This window comes from Rattus norvegicus, chromosome 16 (genome assembly GCF_036323735.1).
Source record: "Rattus norvegicus strain BN/NHsdMcwi chromosome 16, GRCr8, whole genome shotgun sequence".
Taxonomy (NCBI): Eukaryota; Metazoa; Chordata; class Mammalia; order Rodentia; family Muridae; genus Rattus; species Rattus norvegicus.
The window spans coordinates 48,056,122-48,081,308 of NC_086034.1; the positions used below are offsets into that span (position 1 = coordinate 48,056,122).

General features: G+C 35.3%; 1 protein-coding gene across 12 annotated transcripts in view; it reads left to right on the forward strand.

Moving 5' to 3' along the window:
* Tenm3 (teneurin transmembrane protein 3) overlaps positions 1 to 25,187 on the forward strand; it is a 2,726,621-nt gene that overhangs the window by 71,390 nt on the left and 2,630,044 nt on the right. For all 12 annotated transcript variants that reach the window (XM_063275416.1, XM_039094506.2, XM_039094513.2 and 9 more), the window contains one exon: positions 21,156 to 21,274. The gene's annotated coding sequence lies outside the window, so the exon portion shown is untranslated. The remainder of the gene's footprint in view (positions 1 to 21,155; positions 21,275 to 25,187) is intronic.

The window sequence follows — 25,187 nt, forward strand, 5'->3', positions numbered from 1 at the left end:
ATTTACGTGCCCGAGACGGTGGAAAGTTTGTAAGAGCCAGAAGTGAGAAATGACACCAAAGAAACAGCACCACAGATACCACAGAGCTAAAACACTTATAAACTCATAGAGACTGACACAGAACACACAGAGTCTGTACTCGCTCAAGCCAGACACTATTCCAGCAAGGGGAAGGGAATGCACGTACGAACTCCTACCTAACTAGGAAGGACATGACTACATATGATAACACTATACTTCAAGGGAACCTCAATGAATAAATAAAATAGAATGATGAGGAATAAGGACGTAACTACAAAGCCCAGGAAGAGGATAAAGGGATCAGTTATACTTCACTCGTCAGAATGTAAGAAGGCATAGACATCCTTGCTTCTGGTATCCCACAGTAGAAGAGTTAATCTGGGGCAACATGAAACAAGCTTGGTTGCAGCTCTACGTTTATTCTAGACTGGTCTAGAATCAGCCTTGGTGTCTATCAGCAAAATCATGTGTAGAGAAACTGCAGTACGTATTCACAATGGAGTTTTGTTTAGCCATAAAAATTAGACCAAGTTATTTCCTCTAGTAGCAAAGCAGGCACAAGTGGAGTTCACGTTATTCAATTAAATAGGTCAGGCTCAGAAAGACAAGGAAGAAATGAAGAGGTGTAGAGAGGGAGAAACGCAGTGTAGATGGCAAGTAGGGTTAGAGTTCAAGAAACATGTGTTATAAGATAGGATTATAAGGCCTGTTTCTATACATCAGCTAAATATATACTAAAATAAATATACTTGTATGTGTGGGTTTTTTCAGTTTTCTACTTGAATACATTTAGAAAAGTAGTCACAGAGTTTGGGTTTTAAAAATAAGTACCAAGTTAAGTAAAACAAGCATAATGAAAAAAAAATAAATCGTTTAAAGGTGTAGGAGGATGTCAGTGCAGTCAAAGAGTCAGAAAGGAATCAAAAAATAACAAAAAAACATCTGAAGCTCAGAAATAAACCGAGTATATGGAAACTGAGACAATAAGAGCTTATTTCTTGAAATTATGACTGTGCATGGAGTTGTCAGGAAAGGGAAGTAAGGAAGTGAGTAATTAAGAAGACAGGGAAACAGAAAGATGTTGGATGAATGATTGTTTCGAACCTTTGAAATATCGTTACAGGCTGTGCTGCTGCTGATAAATAGTAGTTGAGTGAAAGAAATCGCAACATAGAACGTAAAACTGCTTTAAGGCCCACATGTGTATTTTCTGAGTACAGTTTCATTTCCAGCCTCATAGCGCATTTTTAAAAAATTTACCACCACCATCACATTTATCAGGTTCACATTCCTTTGAAATATTTCTTATTTCACACTTCTTTTCAATGATGGCTCATTAGTTAAGAGGACTTATACTTGATCCAAAGGACCAGATTTGATTCACTTCCTCCACATTGTTCATAAGTTCACAGCTAGGGAAGCAAATTCTGTCTTCTGGGATCCATGGTACAATAGGCAAATGGTCCACAGACATACATACAAACGAAATGCCCATAGGTCAAATAAAACTAAACCTCAAGGAAAATAAATAATACCAACCTCCTCTAAGATTTAGACTCGTATCATACTCATATAGACAGTTTCAAAAACAAGGACATACAATTAATGTTGTGCATGCATACATATGTCAATAACTCAATATTTAAAAGATTGATTAAAATATGCATCTTTGTCTATTTTTGTTATGTCTATGTGTATACAGATTCATGTGGAGGTGGGAATGTGGTTTCCAATGAACTGCAGCTAGACTTACGTGTAATTTTAATCCTCCCAACAAGCGTACTGAGAATCAAATTTTAGTCTTAGGAAATAGTGATATGCAATCTTAACTTGAGCCATTTCCACAGGCCTTCTCTCCATTTTTTAAGAAAAACACAACTTTGAGAAGCCTTAGTGTCTTGAATGCCCGGAAATGAATCAACTCTACTCATTTAAAGAGGAGAAAAATGTCAACAAGTTTGTGCTTCTTTCATTGTTGGGCCAGGCAGTAGCACTCTTTTTTCTAATTTTGGTGCATTTCAAGGATAAATGAAGGCAATATAACTTTTCTCCTATAATGGAGACAAGCAGCTAATAGCATGATTGTTTATCTATGTGCAAATCCATGCATTTATACATTTATTTTGAGATAAGATTGCTAAGACTTTAGGCTGGCCTCAATTTTTTTTGTCAAGAGTAGCCCTGAACTCCTAATCCTGGAGGATAACAATTGTTTGATACATTATATAAGCTAACAACTATAGTTACATGCATACTGGCCCAGTCAATGAAGAATGATTTCTGGAGGCCAAATCTGAAAACATCAAGTATCGTTGTTTTTCTTAAAGACCTATTCATTATCTGTTGAAGAACCATTTAAAGAAAGTCTCAGATTGACCCATCTACTGAAAGTGAGTACAGGTTAGACCTCTTATATGACACTGGTTACTTGATAAATAAGGAAGACCCATTGTTAAGTCATGCTTCAGAATTCTGGTATCTATTAGCAACTTGAAGTTTGTGAATATTTCTTAAAGACTGGATGGTATATAGATTACTTAACACTTTCAAGTAAACTTTTTTAAAGTTACTTAAATTAATGGCTTTTAGGTCAAGTTTTAAAATAATGTTTTATATGACCATGTATGATAAAACTGAAGGATGTGAGGAAAATAAAATTTCTCTAGACAATATTTAGATTAGCTGTTAAACAATAAGTTTCACTGTTTTGATGTAATTCTTTGTAGACAATCATTTTAGTAGGGCTAAAAGTTCTGAGTTCTGTGTGTCAATCTCCTTCTTATTCTAAGATGACATCAGAGACAAACTTTAGTTCAAACACCTCAGTGACCATATAAGGCTAAGCTTCAAAAAGGTCAGACTGAAAATAGAAGACAGCACTGTCAGACATCATAAACAATTTCATTAAAAACCCAGGGGTCGCAAACAGAAAGAATACCTAGTGATAGAGCACTTGCATTCAAACAACTCTGTTTCTATTTTTAGAGCCATAAAGATATAAATGAATAATTCCAAATTGGCCTTCAAATTGAGCTGCCATTTTATAATTATTTCTGGATAAACAGAGAAGAAAGGAGATTTTTCCAGAGAAAACATCCTTGCACTAAATATAAAAATAATAAATAAGAGAACATGACGTTGCCTATAACGTGGGGATTCATTGAGTTATTTTTCGGTTATTGGTTTGTTTTTACAAGGTAAGGGCCATTTAGCCTTCTGAGGGTTTGAAGTGAGGGCAGAAATTGTAATTTAAATAATGTTACAGTGAAGAATGTGATCCCAGGCTCATTCTAAAGCTTCCCAGGTAACTATGTAAATGTAATATCCTAAATGCTTTTCCTGCTGATGGACAGTTTTGTCATGGAATAACAAACCTCAGTAATGGTTAACTCTGGAGGTAAGATAGTATACATCGACCCTGGAAATAGCTCTTTGATATCAGATCCTTATTTAGTCTAAGAATATATATATTCTATACTAATTCATTGAGTGTTAGACTCTTAAGGGCAGAATCTAATAACTAACTGCAGGACAAAACAATGACATATTACTTAAAGATTATGTTATGAGGGGAGTCTGGTGGCATAAGACTGTAATTCCAGTTACGGAAGCTAAACAGGAGAATGGTAAATTCAAGGCCTGATTAAACAATCTAGTGATACCTTTCCCCATGATAAACAAGACAAGGCTATGGACATGGTTCCTTCCAAGAACTCTTGCTTACCATGTGTAACACAACACAGGATGAAATCCCCAGGGAAACAAGGAAGAAAGGATAAAAATTAGCTTTATTAAAACAACATGCAGTACCTAAGTCTAGATTCATTTTCACATAACACACACACACACACACACACACACACACACACACACACACAGAGTTTCTGTAAAACATTATAGGTGAGAATTAGTGTTCCAAGTGACTGAAGAAAGCTGAATACCGAAATAAAGAGGATTAAACATAAAGATAAATCCACTCTCAAGTTTAGTCTCCACTGCTTTCAGGTTTTAGAGATTTCTTCTCAATGATAGAAGCCATTCCTTTTATTTTAATCCTTTCTATCTCCTTTATGTCCCTGAAATGTGAGAGAGCACATGTGGTGTGTTGTGATATATATATATATATATATATATATATATATATATATATATATATATGTGTGTGTGTGTGTGTGTGTGTGTGTGTGTGTGTGTGTGTGTGTGTGTGTATCAACACACCCAAACGTGCATGTATGTATATGTGACATAAGTGTGATTCACAAATGGTATTTGTATGTATGTGTAGTGTGTATGTGATATGTGTATGTGGTGTGTGAGTCTATGTCAGTACTAACCTTCATATGCGTGCATGCAGATGCCAGAACAGGACACAAGGTGTCTGGTCCACTACTCATTCTCTGAGATTCATGATACAGAGGCACTTACTGCACTGGAGCTATGGTGGAAAAACACAAAAATAATACATAATTGCTCGCATAATTTTTCTTTCTTTTCCTTTAACTATTATTGAATCTGCTCTTCGAGAATTCCATTAATAAATGAAACACATTATGATTAGTATAACTCCAGAATCATTTTAATCTCCCCTCATCCCTTTTGCTACCCCATAAGATCTACTCGTCTATAGTGTGCATTTCTGTCAGAAAAAAAATTTTGGGGGTACCCACGAAGTTTACTCCGGGGCTTCTGTAAGTCCATAGGTATTGAACTATCTATTAAAACACGGTCATCATTTCAGTAAGTACAGAACAGAAAACAATGGTGGCTCTTTTCACAAAAATCCATCAAAAACCAATGACTCATCAGGGTGGGTGAATACTCCTGACCTATGGTTGCCTCCTGAAAGGCCCGGTCTTGTACAGACCCATTGCAGACAACCATACTGCTGTGAGGACATTGCCACATTAGCTGTGTCAGTTCCAGAAGCAGCATTCCGTAGCCCTGCAGCCTATCTTCTGGCTTGTAGATAATGAATGCTTCCTTTTTGTGATATTTCCGGAATCTTAGAGACAATATGAATGAAAATACTATTTATGGATGAGCATGTAATAATTTCTCTTAGGACTTTGAAGTCCCAATAGTCTTTACGTTTGAAACAGTATTTCAGAGGGAATGTTGGTTGTTTAAGTCTATCATTAGCATCCATCCATCAATACAGACATAAGTCGGGAGACCCTTGGCTCTGTGGGAATTTAGCTAGAAATTCAAACTTACGTCTTCATGGAAGTGCAGCAAGAACATCCCGAAGCTTCTCACTGAACAATCTTGCCAGGCCATCCTTTTTTATTATTTCCCTTACAAGATTACAGAAAAAAAAACCCTCCTCTCTTCCAGAAGACATTCAATAAATGCTTTATTTATCATGAAAATAAGACCCAGTGTTTCATTAAAAACAAACATTATACAGAAGTTGAAATTTGCTATTGTTTCTGAAGAGCGATATTCAAAATGAAGTTTCTGTAGAAACTGCAATGACAGCCATTACAGGAGAAGTAGCTGCCATCAAAAATCTGGATTGGGGAATTAGCATTGGAAACCTCAAGTGAGACCTGAGTTCTGTGTCCTCTGACTTCTTCCAGACTGAGGAATTAATTATGGAGGAAAAAATATTTTAAATGGGACTTTGATGTGAACTACATTACTAAATACATTTACTTAGCAATTATAAGATGTTTGAAAATGTTGCAGTCCAGTCTTAATCTTAGTAAATATGAGCCTGTTTGGTAGATGAAATACTGAAGACATAAATAATGCTTGGGTTACCAAGTCAAGGTTTAGGTTTCTGTTGGGATGCCAAAATAAAATATTGTCTCAGGCAAGTCATTACTGTTTTCTACCCCTCAAAATTCTTACTCTATATATTAAGCCAAAAGCATTTTAAAGTAACTACTTTATGTTTATTTATGAGAATGTCATACATATATAAAATTAATTGTTCCCAAAATCTGCTTTTCAATTCCCCCCATATTCATTCAATAAGTCTCTCCTACAACTTCTGGTCATGTTACTTTCTATAACTTTCTAAGGCAAGTTAGGGCTGTCATCCACCAGATCATGAGAAACTCATCAATGGTCATGTCCTCAAAACCAATGAACCCCAGGAAAGGAAGATACCACTACCAAGAGCCCCTCTGTAAGTGACGCAGCTTAGAGCTTATTTATTTGTTTGACTGCACGTTGGCTGGTTTGGATCTTTAGCTGATTTAGTGAAGCTAATTCCTATTGTTATGTTTTATGACTGTCATAATCATCAAGTCATGGGATGAAAAAACTCTATACAGAATGCAGACATACAATCTCAGGTCCTTACATTTCTTCCACCACTTTACTAGTGACATTTCCTGAGTCTTTGGGGCAGAGGGATTGAGAAAGATGTTTCACTTAGCACTGAGCACTGAGTCTCAGTCCCATCTCAGTTCTTTGAACAGTTATGCCATTCTCTAGCGAATGGGGCCTGGGGTCTATTACCAGCAGTAGACCTCTGATCGAGGTGGAAAGCCACAAACTCCCCAGTTCAGATACAATCCTCGAAAATATCATTTTTAGTAAAAAAAAAACTTTATAATTTTTTTAGTCACAAACACTTCTGTAGTTATTCTTAGTATCTTTTAGGTATAGTTTCCAAAAACTAGATACCTATAAAAATTACGCTCTTGAATATTACTTATATTTATGTCTGCATCACCTCTAATATTAGTATTTTATAATTGTCCTGAAGTGCTATTGTTATGTGTCTATGGAGATGTAGGTCTTCTGTATTTATTCAGTAATATACAATTTAGAAAATTGATCCACAAATGTAGAATCTAGATATATGTAGAATGTGCTTATTAATTTTTCTAAAAGAATAAACCTCTTTAAATGTAAGTTTAATGTAATAAAGATGTATTTTAATGCAATAGTTATAATGTTAAATGTATTACATTAAAACTGATTTGAAAAAATACTACATTAGCTAGAGTTTTATCCATTTATATATTTTGTAAGTAAAAATAACAATAAAATGCACAATTATTTACATAAAAGCTTCCCTAATAAGGAATAATGGGTAACAGTAATTTAATTTGTACTAGAGCCACTATATATAATATTGAAATGTGTTAAGCTGTATACTTGGAAATATGTATATTTAAAGTCAAAACTACATATAATATAGTGAATGCATTTAACTTATAAACTCTGAGATCTATCAGTCTTTTTGAAATTTGTGTCATTTAATGATTAAGGGATGAGGCTACATAGTTCTAGTGAATCACTTTCATTTTAGATTTTTGGGTTAACTGCTGAATATGACTTTATTGGTCAAGTAGTGGAGTCCAGATTTTGATAAGTTCTTTGTCATGGTACTAGGAGATCACCTTAGAATTGCAGCAGTGAATAGGCCTGCTTAGTTTGACTTTAGCTCTATTCCAGAGGGAGAGATTCCTGAATAAAAGGAAACAGCAGGCTAAAAAAGCATGAGAAATACAACGATGAAGGAAGATTTGTGCTTAAAGGAGGTAAGGAGGAGTGGTTTGAATTTTTAAAAGATGAGAGAATAAGCCACTTAGATCTTTCAAAGTACTAAAATAGTCATTTTAACATAAAGGCAAGGCTGGGAGCTTTCGAGTTCAGAGAACTTCTTCCTGGAGCTACGGATACAGCTACACTAGGGATTGCCAGCTCTTGCAGGGCACTCTGTCAGCTGTCAGGAAATAAATCTCTCTATCATAATAAGCAGTGTGAGTTGGAGCAACTGCTCCACAACGTGTCACCCCGGGAGCTCTCAACATGCTTCCCGAACAAGGGCTCCCTGATGTACTCTGATTTATATACATCTGTAGAGTGACTACCGATTTAGAAAAAGGAAGAACTGATCAAGAGGGCCATCATACTCCAGATGCTTTCATATCCTTCCCAACTCACTCGGCTCGTCCTTGGCTGCACGGGCTCTTCCCAGCAGCCTTTTCCATTCACAGTGACCCAGTTAAAGGTCTGTTGCTAAAACACCCTCTCAGCTCTCATGCTGGTAAAGAAGCTCAGTAGTTACGCTGGTGCCTTAAAGGGGGCTCTGTCAAGTGGCTGACCCTTTGTGAGTCACCTTCCTTATAAACACGGAACTCATCAAATACCTACTTTTGTACAAAATTGCTTAGAGATGTTACAGGTTCCCAGTGTGTGGCTATATTACTTTCCATGATCATTAGCCTGTGTCACGTGATGTGCTTCATTACTCAACATCTCAGGAGTGATCATATTTCATCTCCATTTCATTATGTTTCCCATCCAACAAAGTCCAAGTTATATTGGATTTGAGCTAGCGCTAATGGGTAGAAATTGGATGTTATTGTAGGTCAGTGATGAAACTATCTTTCATGTGTAAGATACTGGGCGATGTGGCTTTCAATTCAATGAAAAGCAGGTAATAATTTTAAAGTATGCAATACTCGCAATACCTATTACAAGTCAGCACGTTGTAGTTTAGTTTGTCAGATGTGTAAAAGCAACAAATACATTCATGAGTTAAGGCTGTAAATTAGAGAGTTTAACAAATGCATAGTATTGAGCAGTGCTGTTCTTGCTGTCAAAATCTATGTTGAAGGGGATGACAATGGCCATACATTAAACCAAAGAGGAGGAACAGTCCACATGTGAACTAACGCTACTGCGAGTACTTTCGGTTGTTATTGTAGTTAGTGTCATTTGTCTGATTTCTAGTTTCACAAATCTGGCTCATTCATGTTGCTCATCCCAAAGGCAACCTAAATGAATGACTAATTCAGTGAGAAAACTGTGATTTATTTTTAAATTGAATTTGAATTACATTTAGGTTAAAATTTTAAGACGGGCGTGTGGCCCAACCCCTTCACCGGGGGCCATGTCTGTCTACTGAGGTGGTCTCTTCAGGTTCTTTCCCCTGCCGTTGAGTAGTTTTTGTTAATGCCATCCCCATTGGATCCTGGGAGTCTCTAGCATGCCTGGAATCTAGGACTTTCTAGTGGTTCTCCAAGTTTGCCACTCCCTACTATTACATATTTCTATTCATCCTCCTAGCCCTCCGGATTCTCTCCTGTCTCTTCCCAAACTTGGTTCTGACCACCGTTTATTTCATGCCGGTCCTCTCTCCCACCTAGATCCCTTCCTCTCTCTGCCATCTGTGATTAGCAATTATTTTCTTCCCCCTTGTAAGTGGGTTTGAAGCATCCATATTTTGGCCTTCCTTCTTTCTAAGCTTCATATGGTCTTTGAGTTGCATCATGGATATTGTGAGCTTTGAGGCTAATAATCCACTGATCAAAGAAAGTCCATTTGGGTCTAAGAGGTTTTAACCCAGAATTGTCCCTGTCTAAAGGAAATGCAGGGACAAAAATGGACCAAGGAAAGACCTTCCAGAGACTGCCCACAGTGCATGCGATCTCTTCTACCCACAGACACCAAACCCCAACACTATTGCTAATGCCAAGTTGTGCTTGCAGGTATGGCTATCTTCTGTTGACTAACTGGACCTCTCAGAGCTCCCAGGGAATAAACACCAACCAGAGTATACATGGGTAGGCCCATGTCTTCAGGTACATTTGTAGCATAGGACTGCCTCATCTGACATCAGTGGTAGAGGAGGCACGTGGTCCTGTGGAGGCTTAATTCCCCAGAGACAGGAGATGCCAGAGCGATGAGATAGGGGTAGGTGGGTAAGTGGGGGAGCACCATCTTAGAAGCAAAGGGGAGAGGTTTGGGGTGGGGATTCCTGGAGCAGAGACTGGGAAGGAGGCTAACATATGAAGTGTAAACAAATAAAATAATTAATAAAATAAATGAATTACTTTATTTTTCTAGTTCCATCTCTGCCCATGCCATACTGCTCTTTGTTTACTTCAAATTCTTATTGCCTATTTCTATATGGCTAGTGTGTGTGTGTGTGTGTGTGTGTGTGTGTGTGTGTGTGTGTGCATGTGTGCATGTGTGTGTGCTTCTAAACATAAAAAGTAATTTGCACAGCTCATATAAAGTGGCTTATTTGTATGCATGAAATAAAATCAGTGTTACGTCAGTGAAGATTATACTTCAAAAAGTTATAAGTTTTTAAAAGATGTTGGGGGTTGGTTTTAATACTTTGAATTAATCTGGCACCCAAAAGTGGAAATCTGTGTGTCTAAACTCTGAAGGTCCTTGTCCCCAATTGGTTTTTGATTGATCAATAAACAGTAAACGGCCAATGGCTAGGTAGGTAGAGGTGGGCACTTTACTTTTGCATGGGTTAGGGACTGGGAGGGAGAAGGAAGAATCGCCATGATTCAGAAGGAAATGGATCAGATTTAGAGCTGCAGAAGGAAAATCATCTGAAATGTAGATGAGAAAGAATGAGCTCCCTATGAAGGGCTGCAGAAACATTTTGGGACATAGACTAGATAGCCAGCCAAGAGGAGCCAGAAAAACAAAGATAAAATATAGAATTTGATGGTGTTAAACCAGGATTACAGAAGGGAAATGTGTGCTAGCTCGGAATAAGAACTGCCCAGCCATTGAGCTGGTCAAGGCATATTAAAATTATCCCGTGTGTGTGTGTGTGTGTGTGTGTGTGTGTGTGTGTGTGTGTGTGTGTATCTTTCATTCATGAATCCAGAGATCTCTAGCCAGTGGCTGTGAGTGTGACCCCTGAGAGCACAAAGGGGTTTACCAATACCTTCTATTTTTATTTTCTTTTTTTATTGCAAGAGACCTTAATATTTTTAGGCAAGTTTATGTCTGGGTCATTTGGTCCTCCTCTTCCTTATCTCTGTTCCACTCTTCATCATACTCCTCCTCTTCCTCCTCCTCCTTCTCCTCCTCCTCTTCCTCCTCCTCCTCTTACTCCTTTTCTTCCTCCTCTTTTATCTTCTCTCTTTCTTCCTCTCATTTTTTCTGTTTTATTTTGTGCCATGAGTACAAAACCGAATACTTTTGCCTATAGAATCTGTATCTTGATACTTCTCTGTTTCTTCCTTCCTTCTTTTCTTGCTACCTTCCTGCTTTTCTTTTCCTTCCTTCCTCTCTTTCTTTCTCTTTCTTTCTTTCTTTCTTTCTTTCTTTCTTTCTTCCTTCCCTCTCTCTTCATCCCAATTACAGCCTCCTCCCTCCTCTCCTCCCAATTCCACCCTCCCAGATCCCTCCTCACATTAAACACTCTGCTTTATCTCAGAGAGGGGGAAATATACTATGGAAACCAACAGACATTTACACATCAGGTCACTGTAGGACTAGTCACATCTTCTCTCAGTGACGCCTGACAAGGTAGCTATGTGTGGTGGATCCAAAGGCAAGTATCAAAGTTAGAGACAGCCCCTGCTCCAATTGTTATGGGACCCATATGAAGACCAAGGTGAATGTCTACTACAAATCTGTACTGAGCCTTAATCCAGGCCCTGTGTGCTCTTTAGTGGTGATTAAGCTCCTGTGAGTCACAGGTCCAAGTTAGTTGCTTTTGTTAGCTGACTTCTTGTGGTTTCTTTGACCTCACGTGCACCTTCAATCCTAATGTCCAATCTTCCACAAGACTCCCAGATCTCCACTTAATGTTTGACTGTAGGTATCTGCATTTGTTTTAGCCAGCTGCTGTATGGAATCTATCAGAGGACAGTTATGCTAGGTTCCTGTATGCAAGTGTAACTGAGTATCATTAACAGTGTCATGTATTCAACAATGCCAAGCAACCAGAGCTTCCAGGGACTAAGCCACTACCTAAAGACTATACATGGACTGACCCTGGACTCTGACCCCATAGGTAGCAATGAATATCCTAGTAATAGCACCAGTGGAAGGGGAAGCCCTGGGTCCTGCTAAGACTGAACCCCCAATGAACTAGTCTATGGGGGGAGGGCGGCAATGGGGGGAGGGTTGGGAGGGGAACACCCATAAGGAAGGGGAGGGGGGAGGGGGATGTTTGCCCGGAAACCGGGAAAGGGAATAACACTCGAAATGTATATAAGAAATACTCAAGTTAATAAAAAAAAAGAAAAAAGAAAAAAAAACAGTGTCATGTATTGATTCTTCTCCGTGGGAGGGTCTCAAGTTGGGCCAGTCATTGGTTGGTTATTACCTTGCTTTCTGCTTCATCTTTTTCTATGCACTTCCTGTAGGCAAGACACATTTTCAGTTGAAGGTTTTGTGGGTGGATTTGTGTTCTTATCCTTTCACCATGAGTCTGCCTAGATATAAGAGGTGACCACTTCAGTCTCCGTATCTTCCACTCTAGGAGTCTAAGATAGGGTCACCTCATAGACTCCCAGGATCCTCGCCTATTCCAGTGATGCCTTCCCCACCAATTGTTGATCTCTCTCAACCCTTTCTTGCCCCCTTGTTCCCACACCTGATCCTCATTCTCTTTCTCTCTTCACCTGCTCTCCCACTCAGTTCCTTCTTTCTATCCACCTCTGGTGTCTATCTTGATACTTTGATGAAATTGTTGATCAGATGTATGAGTCTTCTGATAGAGAACTTAGACTATTTTAATATAAAGTTTTATCTAGTCCCATGAAAATACCTATGATTAAAAAACAAAGCTTGGCAAAGATCTGAAGCAGTTATTCATTTGTGATAATGTATACAACTTCAATCTCTGTGGATGCTGGCATAAACATTCAGGAAAAGGCAGAACAAAGGCAATAAACAGACAAACATGATTTCAATATTATCCACCTACATCACTTCTGAGCATAAAACTGAAATATTTAAAGTAAGTTTAATATAAATATATACATGATAGATAGATAGATCTGAGCACACATTTTGACAGCATTTACAGTAGTTAAATTGTTTAATTGTCCTAGACCATTATCTGTAGATGAACAGATAAAGACAAAGACATTGTAGTATATACACACATGATGTTTAATGATAAGAATGATCTGAGGTATATTGCAAAAGAATGAGTAAAATTGGGGGTCATGTTAAGTGAAATATTGTAGTTGCTCATAGTAAGGAATTAAATGTTTTGGTATCTATCCATACTCTACTGAAATTAGATATAATATTTGAAGGACCAGTCAGGGTGGAGAAGTGGAGGAAAAACGTAGTTGTTGGGAAGACAGATAAAACTAATGGCAAGATGAATAGGATCATAGAATTAGATAGATAAATGGAAATGTCCTAAAGAATTTCCTCACAATGCACATCTATGTTTCCTAATAAAGATGTGTCATTTCAGAAGACAATATCTCCATGTGACACTGCCTGAAAACAGTTTTCACTTGGGTGGGTAATTGTTTTGACAAACTCAATAAAGATAATTTACAATGGTAGAACTTCCAAAAAATTACAATTATTATTGAACTCACCTCCTTTGAAGTATTTAGCTTACAGAGGTTCAAAAGTTCAACAAAATAAAATATGTTATGATGGCAGGAATGTTTAAACACAATGGCACACATCAGCCACAGTAGGGACAACAGATTACATACTGTTTCTGCAGTCCTTAAGTGCCAGAGTCAGTAAAAGATTCTATCAATTTTCTTGAGGAAACTGCAGTAGTGCCTTTGAAATCTAATATAGTCATAGCTAAGAAGTGTAAAAAGACTGGGAGTGCCAAGCTTTTAAAGCATTCGATTGTAAGAACATTAATATATAATAGCTATTATTGATCTAAACTTGGAGGTGTGTTTGTTATCAATATTTCTTTGCAAATGACTAATATGTTGAAAAATATTCTACATTTTATAAAATGTTTATTATATTGTTGTTTTCATACTTCAGATCACCTACAAAATTTCTATCATTGTGTGATGAAAACACATTCAAATATCAGAAGGATATATTCTGGATTACTGAATTATACATGTAAATATTTATTATATTTAATGATATTCCTATTAGATTCTTGAACATAAAATAAAATTTTTACAAATTTTAATTTGATGTGTTTTGAGAAAGATATTCATCAATTTATGAAAGTATAAATTATGACCAGGTAAGAGGAAAATCATTTATTCAATGTACAAAACATTTTTAATCTGTGGGAGAGAGAATATACTCAAATAGCCAGATCATCCCACAGTGAAAGATAATTGTTTTGATATTTAACTTTGAAATCTATTGCCACATTTACCTCATGATTTTGATTCATACATGTAATTTTTTCCTCAATTCCTACCACAGCATGCCTTCCATTTCAAGGCAGTTAATCTTGATTGGAGAGGACCCAGACAAAAACAAATCAATATGTTTAAATATTTTCATATTTACTGCATGTCTTTTTAAAAATTAAGCCTCAACATTGAAATTTAAAAAAAGAAAATTCTTAGACTAAAGAGTCCACATGAATTGTGAATTCTTTATATCCATCAGGTGCAACAAAGACAATTGTAAAAGAGTTTGTGTTCAGAGTGAACTTATAATTACAGCAATACACATTTGAATATTACCGTATGTCATCTGCCATATTAGATGGTGTTATTCACGATAGTGACCTTCAACAGGAGGATAATAAACAGAAGACTGTGCTATTGTACATCCAAGTTGTAGCCTAAATCTAATGATGGTCATGGAATGACAGAAATTAAGGGACAAGAGCCACAGCAATATTAAATATTTTATTTAAATATTTGTATTCTCTTACTTTATATTAGAATGAACAACCCACTTTTAAATATAAAATTTGCATGTGAAAAACAATTTAGTAAATTTTATTTATTCCCAGTATGAAGTCTTTTTGTCTTTTTAAATAGGATAAAGGATATTTTTAGATGGATATGTAATATACAACAAATATATAATTAAAATATACTGAAGAAATAAAGCATAATTTTTCTAACAAATGGTGGGTAAAGCTTTTCAATTGGCACAATTTAAAATATTTTCTTTAGATTAGGAGCTATAATCAGCAAAACTAGAACAAAGGCATATACACTTACTTTTATAACAATTTCTGTTAGAAAGTAACTTGAATTCATTTATCTTTTATCTCAAACATTACCTCCAAACACGTTAGATACAAAAGAAGACATCAGTGACGCATAACTGTTTGCAAACTGAAACATAAGACAAGGTCTCCAAACTTGGCCTACCTTTCTGTTCTCATCAATCCATTTGTATTGAATTAACAAGTAAAAATGTACAGAAGGCTTATATATTGTAAATAAAACACACAAATATGTATTTTATTGTTCCCATAATTGCCTAAGTTCTTAGGGAACACTCACTGCAAAGTTTTCCTTTTTTAATTTGGGCGATAAGATAATTCAGCTTCAAGTTCATTTGTCCTCTCCTCAGATTCTTAATCTTTAAATACTGTATTAGAAGTAATGCAATTTTAGATATTAAAGCCCATCTGGTATGGATTATCAAAAGTATTCCAGTTGCTTGTTGTCATTAGCTCTATGAGTTTTTAATGTGGAAGAGTGTTATAATTCAGGTTATAATTTGGATACTTTTCTAATGCCTTTTCCTGTTACCTTGATTTGACCCTGAAGAAATAGGAAGACTCATATATTTTATCATTTAATTCTACAGTTTCTGTAGAAACATCATTGAATGAAAGACTAGTATAATGAAAGCCGATTGTTTCTTTATTAGCTGCAATTTTGGAATTATAAAGTAACATATATGAGAAGGCATCCAAAAATCAAATTTCATGAAAATTGATCAAATGCAATAACTTGTTATTGAACTTTTCTTCAGCGTATACTTTTATGTGAGATAGTGAAATGATGCAGGTATGACAACCTTATCACCTAAAATTTTCAGACTCAAACCTATAACTATCTACTATCTTTCTACATATATTCTCAGTATATTCTGTAAACAGTTTATTTTGAAAACAATAAAATTATAGTGTACAAATATTTAGTATTTGTACAATAAATACTAAAGCAGGACCTTACCTTGCTGTGGTAAATGCAATTTTCATTGGATTAAAAAATCATATATTTTAATGTAAATAATAGAAGGAAGTCAAGTTATTAAATATTTTACTGCACATTTATACTATTACATAAATATATTTCTTAAATTAGTCTTACTATTTTCTGTAGGTCTTTCACTACAGTGAATGTCTTAAAATAAATATAGTGGTTTCTAAATATGCATTAAAATAGTTAAACTTACTCATGTTATAAATGTTTACTTTATAAATAATATCTTCAGGGTCTTTTGTTTTGGCTATTGATATGTGTCTCTGTTCTTTGGGGCTTTTTTATTGTATTTTACAATAAAACATTTATTATCTTTTCCTTAATTTATTCATTTAACATCTCAATTGTCTTTCCTCCACCTGCCAGTCCCATCCTTACAAATCTCTCCTCCAATTAACTTCCCTTCTCCCCAGAGGAGACGAAGTACTCCCAACCCCGGTACATACAGCTGTAATAGAACTAAATGTACCTTCTCCCACTAAGCCCCAGTCAGGCAGTACAGTTAGTGGAAAGTGAGTCAGGTCAGAGACAGCCTCAGCATCGATTCTTAGGGGACCCACACGAAAACCAAGCTGCACATCTGCTACAAATGTGTAGGGGCTTAGGTCTAGGTGTATCCTCTTTGGTAGTTCAGTCTCTGTGAGCACCCATGAGTCTAGGATATTTAACTCTGTAGATCGTTTTGTGGTGTCCTTGACCCCCTCCAATTCATTCATTTCTTTTTTGTTGTTGTTTTGTTTTCCTTTTTATTGGATATTTTATTTGTTTACATTTCTAATGTTATCTGCTTTCCCTCTCCCATTTCTCCTCCCCCATACCCTGCTTCCCACTCCCACCCACTCCCACTTCAACATCCTGGCATTCCCTTTCACTGGAGAAACAGGCCTTCACAAAAACAAGGGCTTCTCCTTCTATTGATACAAGACAATTCCACCGTCTGCTACATATACAGCTGGAACCATGGATCCCCCCATGTGTACTATTTGGTTGGTGGTTTAGTCCCGAGAGCTCTGGGGGTTCTGTTTGGTAGATACTGTTGTTCTTCTTATGGTGTTTCAAAGCCCTTTAGCTCCTTCAGTCCTTTCTCTAACTCCTTCATTGGGGTCCCTGTGCTCATTTCTCGCCTCCACTCTTCCACAATATTTCACTACCAAATCTTCTAAACGGGCATGTGCACATTCGAAATCAACATTCTAGCAATATCCCGAGTCTTTCTGTGGATATAGAAATGTCACAGTTATTTTTGGTTGAAGGTGGCTCAGGAACTCAGAAACTAATAAAATCTTCTTACCCACCTATTCCTGTGGAGTAACAAGATAAGCAAAAAAAAAAAAAGCAAAGGATTATTACAAAGAGCAAAATTGACCTAGCTTTCACTCACACACAAACATGCAAAATCAAAGAATATACACATAAAGGCATAAAGGCAAAGAGGCAGACCTAAATGGATGAAACATATTGCAAAATGGTCAGGAGGTACAGGGAAATACAGGAGATACAGGGAAAGCTACTGTGGAGAAATGAGAGATAGATATGACCATATTTGCATACATTTATGAAAATATTAATGACTAACAAGATAGGGAGAAGTCAGTACCCAATAAAATTTATTCAAAGATCAGCAAAATTCAATAAGCATATTATACATCAGTACTGATTTATTCTTTTATACATTTTCTCCTTGGCTTTATGTTCATACTTTTTATTATTATCTAGGAGTTATCTAGGTAGATTGTATTTTGTTTTTTATCAGAAAAAAATCTCAATATTAAAAAGCAGATTTAGGGTTGAGGATTTAGCTCAGTGGTAGAGCACTTGTCTAGCAAGAGCAAGGCCCTGGGTTCGGTCCTCAGATCCAAAAAAAACAAAAACAAAACAAAACAAAACAAAAACAAAACAAAACAAAAAAAAAACCCAAAAAGCAGATTTAGTATAGTAGCTTTCCATGATGCTCCTCTACCAGGCCATGGAGGCAAAGTCATCTTGCTCCTTCTTCCAAGTTAATCAACCAGTAGAAATTATATTATTACAGCAAAACATAAAAGATCTATTATGACTGATATTTTTCCCAATACCTGGTATTCATTGGATTTCTGATAACTTGTGTTGATTAATTTCTGTCAACCTGATACAAAGAAGAGTCACCTGGCAATAGTGAATGTCATGTTTGTGGGGCATGTTTGTGACTATTGATGTGAGAGAGCCTGGCCCACTATGAGAAATGATCTTTACTATATAAAAACACAGGGTGAACAAGTTATGGGGGGCAAGCTAGTAAGCAGCATTTCTCCAGTATTACTGCCTCCACTCCTGCTTGACTTCCCCTTCCCCCCAAATGATGACGATGACAGACTGTAGTCACAAACTGTAAACCTAATAAACCCTTTTCTCCCAAACTTTCTTATTTCCATAGAAATATGCTAGAACACCACTCTAATGCTCCCATAACAAATGTTCAGATAATATAGCAATTAATCCTTGAATGGGCAATTATAAAATATCAGTGGATTCATACATTTGTAGAAGTTGTAGGTGTGCCTATTAACATGGAGAACAAAACATAATGGAAACTGAAACAAGACTCTAAAAACCTTTGTATACCTTGTCAGCTCTCAAGTTGGATAATTTTAGTACTGATTACTTTATTATTTAAACTGCATGAACTTCAATGAAGTGGTTAAAGTAGGAATCATCCATTGTCACTAGCAGATTAGATACTAAATATTAAATTCATGTTTTTATTCATTTGTTAATGCATTCAACAAATATTTCTTGAATGACTTCCAATGCCTATTAAATAGACAAAATGCTTAAAATAGAAGTTCTGAGGGGGTAGGCTCAATCATCTAAGAACTAAAATTTGGAGAAAAAGTATTAAATTGAAATCCTATAATTACAGACACACAAAATTTTTCATAGAATGAATGGCTAAATCCAACAGTTTAAAAATTACCACGGAGTGAATTCATGTGTACCAATATTTCATAAAAATAATTGTATTTAAGACTTGTGTGGGGTTGGGGATTTAGGTCAGTGGTAGAGCGCTTACCTAGGAAGCGCAAGGCCCTGAGTTTGGGCCCCAGCTCCGAAAAAAAAAAAAAAGAAAAGAAAAAAAAAGAAATTAAAAAAAAAAAAGACTTGTGCAAGGAGATTGAAAGTATCTGTCTTACCTGAGTGAAGGAAATAGAAGCAATACTCCAAACAACAGAATCTCATAAATGTTGGAACAGTAAAATAATAGCATAATGTTACACTGAAGGTTTCAAAATGATTATAAATTTAAAGAAAAAATCATGAAAATCACACACTTGGAGAAGTATATGCCCCCATTGTAATTATATTATGAAAGTTGGGGTAAACTTTTAAAAAATAGATTTTAAAAATCTGAAATAAGTAATTTTAGGACAAAATATAAATTTAGAATACTTTGGATATTTCTCTTTTTTGTTAAAGACAGTAAGAGAAAGCATAAAGTTAGGTGGACAGGAAACTGCAGAGGATCGTGACAGAGTAGGGTAGGGGTAAGAATTTGATAAAAAATATCATAAAAACATTTAATAAAGAGGTAAAAGAAACAAAAGATCCTTTTAATACCTAAATATTTGTGATTAGAAATGACAATATATTTAGCAGAGGTAAAATATAGGTGACTCATATTAATAATATTTGAGAAAATGTGAACAAAAGCAGGAAAATGATAATTGAAATTTTAATCTCAGAAAACTCAGAAAACTTGTAATTTGATCATCTTGTTCCATGGAAACTTGCATGGAGGATTATTAATGTATAAATGGAATTTTCAAAATTTCTAAAGAGCACAGATTGAAAACTATGTGATCACAAATTTTGAAAAGCATCATACATCCATCAGAAAGGTGACTGATACTAAATTAAAAATCATAATAAATGTATCAATTCATTCGAATGTGAAAAACATATATTGCTCTGTAGACTGTCATTAGCAATTTCCTTGAGTGGCAGAGACATGATTTGTTGTAATATTATATGTAGTTAGCTTTTTAAAGCTATCTTCTCTCACTGGGAATAAGACTTCAAAGATAAACTTACTACTTAGTTGACTTTGCTACTGGTCCCATGGAGCTTAAGTATTCAATATCTGGCCCTGCTAGTGGAAAAGATTGTGTGGCATTTATACATTTATATATTTAAATCTGTTCTTTTAGGATATATTTTGTTGTAAATTACATGTATATGTGAGAATAGATGTGTATGAGGGCAGGTCTCCATACTGCCCTAAAAGAGCATTAGATGCCCTGCAGTTAAGCATTCAGGCAGTTGTAACCACTCAATGTGGCTACAGGATGTTGAACTCCTACCTCTGCAAGATTAGCAAATATTCTTAGGCACTGAGCTATCTCATCAACAGTTGTTTTTAAATAAATCAAATATAAACTAAAATATTACTTTTATTGTAACATATTATTTTTAATTAGCACGTTGTAACAAGAGATAGAATTACCAAGAATATTTTCACTGGGTTTGGCTTGAGTACTTTACTCTCTGACAGCCTACTTGCTTCGGAAATGAGACTTCCCTGGATTTGGATGCCTGTGATAATAACTATTAACAAGCAATCTTTGCGTGTGTGTATCTTTTCCATTAATGCTGGTTATTTGATTTTAATTGAAATCTAACTGAAGCACAAGGAAGTTCCTATTCATTCTAATAGCATGTGAGATATTAGAGAGTCTAGAAAAAAATATCCAGATATTTGTCTTTCTACAGTCCTCTCATTGCAAACATGTGATACTCCACTCTCATAGTTTTTTTTAATATATCACACAATATTTAAATATGTAGGGTTTCTTATTAAACCAGATATTTGTGTGCATAACTTACAATAAAAAGAAAGAGAAAATTCAAGTTCTGTATTACTACTTGGCCAATAGAAATTAATTTCATCAATATAATTGAGTTGGTTTTATGATAATCATTTGGCTAAAGAAACAGCCCATTTCTTGATATCATAGATTTGCTTATTAAGATATTTATGCCTAAAATAATATCTTCAGAATCATTTTAAATTATACTTTGGAGGTGAAAGATGATATTTAGTTTGATTCATAGACATAACAAGATGAGCTTAGTGTATTTGATGATTTTTACTTCATATGTAAATTCAGTTTAAAAATTGTTCATTATACATTCACTCGGTATTCAGAGCCATTGTGTTCAGAAGAAAAAGTAGTATTTCATTACAGTTTAATTTGTACAGAAATCATTTTATTTGACAGTAAAACTTTTTTTTTTCAGAATTGAACCCAGTAATCATAAGAACTAAAGGAAAGAGATAAAAATAACCTGTGGATATTCCTCTACTGTGACATTTATTCTGGACAAAACATTGGAACAGCTCACAGATGTGGATAACTGTAAGTATGTTCTAATGAGCTAAGATAATTTTTTATTAATTCATAATATTACATTATATAAATTCTTCCAAAATTGAATAATAAAATTTGTTTCTTAGTTACAGAATATTGTAAACTTTTGAAATGAAAGGTGAGAGGAAAACAAGAGTATATGTATGGAAAACATTCTGACAATAAAATCACTAAATTTTAGAAAAAATAATGTAAACAAAATAAAGGACAAAATGTCAAATGTTTTCTGTCCAAATGATCATTTGCAGAAAAACATTTAGGTATAAAATTGTTTGGTTTGAGAAATTAAAATCTTTATAAAAATCATTTGAAAGAGGAGCAGGCTTTCTCTTACAAAGAATTTCAATACTATTTAGTATTAAACAGTAGCTAGAATGAAAGGCTTCTACGAGACCAGTTGTTTAAAATTGGTGAGACTTTTCATCTATAAGAATGGCCATAATGGTAGAGCCAAGTTCAATTAATGGAAGGGTCCCTCTGCCTAATTAGTTTAGCAAGTATTCTTCCCGCCAAACATCTGCTATTTAAGGACACAAAACCTTTCCCTGCCTACAGAGAAAAATAAAAGCTTGTAAACTGCCCTAAGGACTTGATGTGATCTAAAAACAATGGACTTTCCACTTATCATTGCACAGCACTTTAGTGTAATTTGGGGTTAAGGACCCTTATGCTTGGTAAAAATGTTGAATTTTAAGAGCGCCTTTATATTTGACTGTAGTCTGATCAAAATGCCTTTGATCCCGTGACTTTCACATGAAAATCAGACCTTAGGATGCAAAAAAGAGAGACAGGATTTAATAATGGAAATTTGGAAATCCCAGATAACAATGGATTATTCAGGTTTTAATATATATATATATATATGTATATATGTATATATCTTGGCTGATACTCAATTAGAGACCATCTTCAATATGACTGACTGACCTGCCTCCAGCTTAGCTGATGGCTGCAGATTTGAATGTCAAATCAAGATGTACATAAATATAATATGCATTAAGTTTCTGTTCCTATATTACCCATAAAGATCACAGAGTGGAAATAACTATCCTTTGAAGGGATGAAAGGGAAGCATGTGAAGTATGTGAATACAGTATTATTGTACGAAAATATTGAACAATAAAAATTTGACTTAATTGACATGAACCAATCTTTGCAGAAACAAATCATTTGCTTTTGAATCGCACTTGGAATAAAACTTTTGAAAGTCTGTTAATTTACAGCTGTAAATTTAGAGGTACGTTATATAATGTAGAGTTTTACTTTGGTTTGGAGTTACAATTTTTGAGCATTATGTATATAGTAATGTTTTACTTATGTTCAAGACCTGGCTGTTGGAGCTGCTTTATTATTTAAATGGGTAAGTATCATTAGGCTGTTTTTAATCTGTCCTTGAAACTTTACCTATCTACTATGAAGTGTCTATCCAGCAGAAAAACATGTACTCACAGAATAGATGAATAATTTGTTTTAAAGACAATTAATACTCACAACAAAACATATGAAATAGGTTAGTTGGCTCAAATTTGAAAAAAAATTAACATGTTTTCTTAATATTATCTGTCAGGTGTTGATGTTGGTTGGTATTTGGAATCTCTACACGCATACATGGAGTATTGAGACTTTTCTACTATTCTAGAATTCACTGTATAAACCAAGCAGGTTGAGAACTCATAGACATTCACTTGCTGTATTTTCCCAAATACTGAGATGAATGCTTATACTATCATCACCTACTAGATATTTTTTAAATAAAAGTCATATGGTTTGTATTTAACAATCTGTTCCCTTATATGCAATTTCCATATCCACAGCGTATTCATTGTGATGTAAGTAAATTCAATTGTTTTTTGTAAGAAACCATATTATATTCTTATTCTAAATCAGAAATCAGAAAAATACCATTTTCCAATTCATTTTTTTTTCAATTTGCAGTCTTCTTCTATCTTCCATAGATCCTTTCATTTTCAGAAGGTGACCTGAACTGGACCTTACTGGCCAGGTAGATGCCTGAGGAATTGACTAAAGTCATTACCCAAAATAAAAATAAGTCAAGATTTTATTATTCTCTGAGACTAGTACAAGCAAAAGAGTCAACAGGAGAAGGAGATCACCAAATGTCTTTTTCTCCAATGAAACACTTATGAATGGCTACATCCAAAATGAATCACCATAAATGTTACCATCTCAAAGCCAAGGATATGCTTAACCATACTACTGACATATAGAACCAGGGCTTGTGTAAGGGAAGGAAGCAGATAATCTAGTTGTGTCAAAGAGCCTTGCTGTCCTACAGCAAAGGATGTTCAACATAAAACTCTGTTCCCCTGTAAGACTGTGTCAGTAGAAGTGTCTGAAGGTCTCTGAAAAATTCCCACATGGAATGACAAAGTGAAGGTAGACAAGGAGGTTCTTGGCTCCCCCAGGATTTTGGACCTTGACGAGGGATTCCTTCAGAGGCTATTGTGCATTTATGTACTGCTTAGAAGTCTTCCAGGCAGTAAGAAGTGCCATTCCTAAAAATGATACCCCAAGTTCTAGGGAGCACAGATTGGCCGCAGAGCTTTTTGCTCACATGGCTAGAACCCTAATTCCTGTGGGGGAAAAATATTGCACATAGGCTGTAGTATCAAATTAGACTCTATAGTGATTATCATCTTACATGCCTGTTTACTCTTTATGTTTTTAGGGAGTGAGTCCACACAAAATCTGCCATTCCTTTAGAACACTGTCATATAAACAGGTTACCACATGTGTATGAACCCTTGCTTTGTTTGGTGTAAAATTAGATTAAAAGCATAATCCATCTTCAAAGGGCCAGCTCTTTGTAAAGAATGTGTGTAAACATTAATGTAGCAAAAAGATGATAGCATTGAACATCATTTTTAAACCAACTTTGCTCGGACTGATTTCCTTTTCGCCCCAGTTCATCTGCTGCTTATGTGCTAGGTATTTTCCATTCTGTCCTTGTGAGAATAGAGATGGAGTAAGGTTAAGAGGGGTCAAGTAAACCATTTTCTGGTAAATGGTACAAAGCAGAATCAAGAGGACGTATACTTAACCAGTGCATGCACTTTACTTCTATTTAGAAACACCAGGAGGCTAAAATATGCATAAAGTATTAGGAGAAAACTGGAAAGATGTACTGGGTTGATTGGATGAGAACAATGTAAGTGGGGTCTAAACTGAGTTCACCTGGATGTGGTATGCAGGGGAGAGGCCTGGACAACAAGGTCAGGGAGGTTTAAGAAATAGGATGAGGGGGGTTGGGGATTTAGCTCAGTGGTAGAGCGCTTGCCTGGGAAGCGCAAGGCCCTGGGTTCGGTCCCCAGCTCCGAAAAAAAGAACCAAAAAAAAAAAAAAAAAAAAAAGAAATAGGATGAGGGAAGTCAAGAGTGTTCAGGATCAAATCAGAAAGGGATTTCAGGGTAAAAAAGAAAAACAAAACATGATTTGAAAGAGCTGATTGTGTTGAAATGTATCAGTGAGAGAACAATAAGAAAAAGATGAAAGGAAGAACTTAGCACAATATTTCACACTGAGTATGTGACAGCCACCCTCCCAAAAAAAACCCTTGTATTATATAGTACAACAACTACAAACACAGGTTTCATGTATTTAAGTGTCTGAAGACAAAATAGATATTGGCTTTGAGATCAACTGTGCTGCGAGATAGTTATATAATTTGTCAAAACAATTTCTGATCGCTACAACTTCCCTCTTCTTAAAATGTAAATAAAATCTCTATTAATCTAAAAGAGTCATTAGAAATATTAATTAATTCAATATATGTAAAGTGGTTTGCATATAATTATATTTATTTTTTAATTTTTTATTCTTTAACCATTTTTACATGGTTATCCCCTTCCCTCTCTACCCTCTGACTATACCACATCCAACA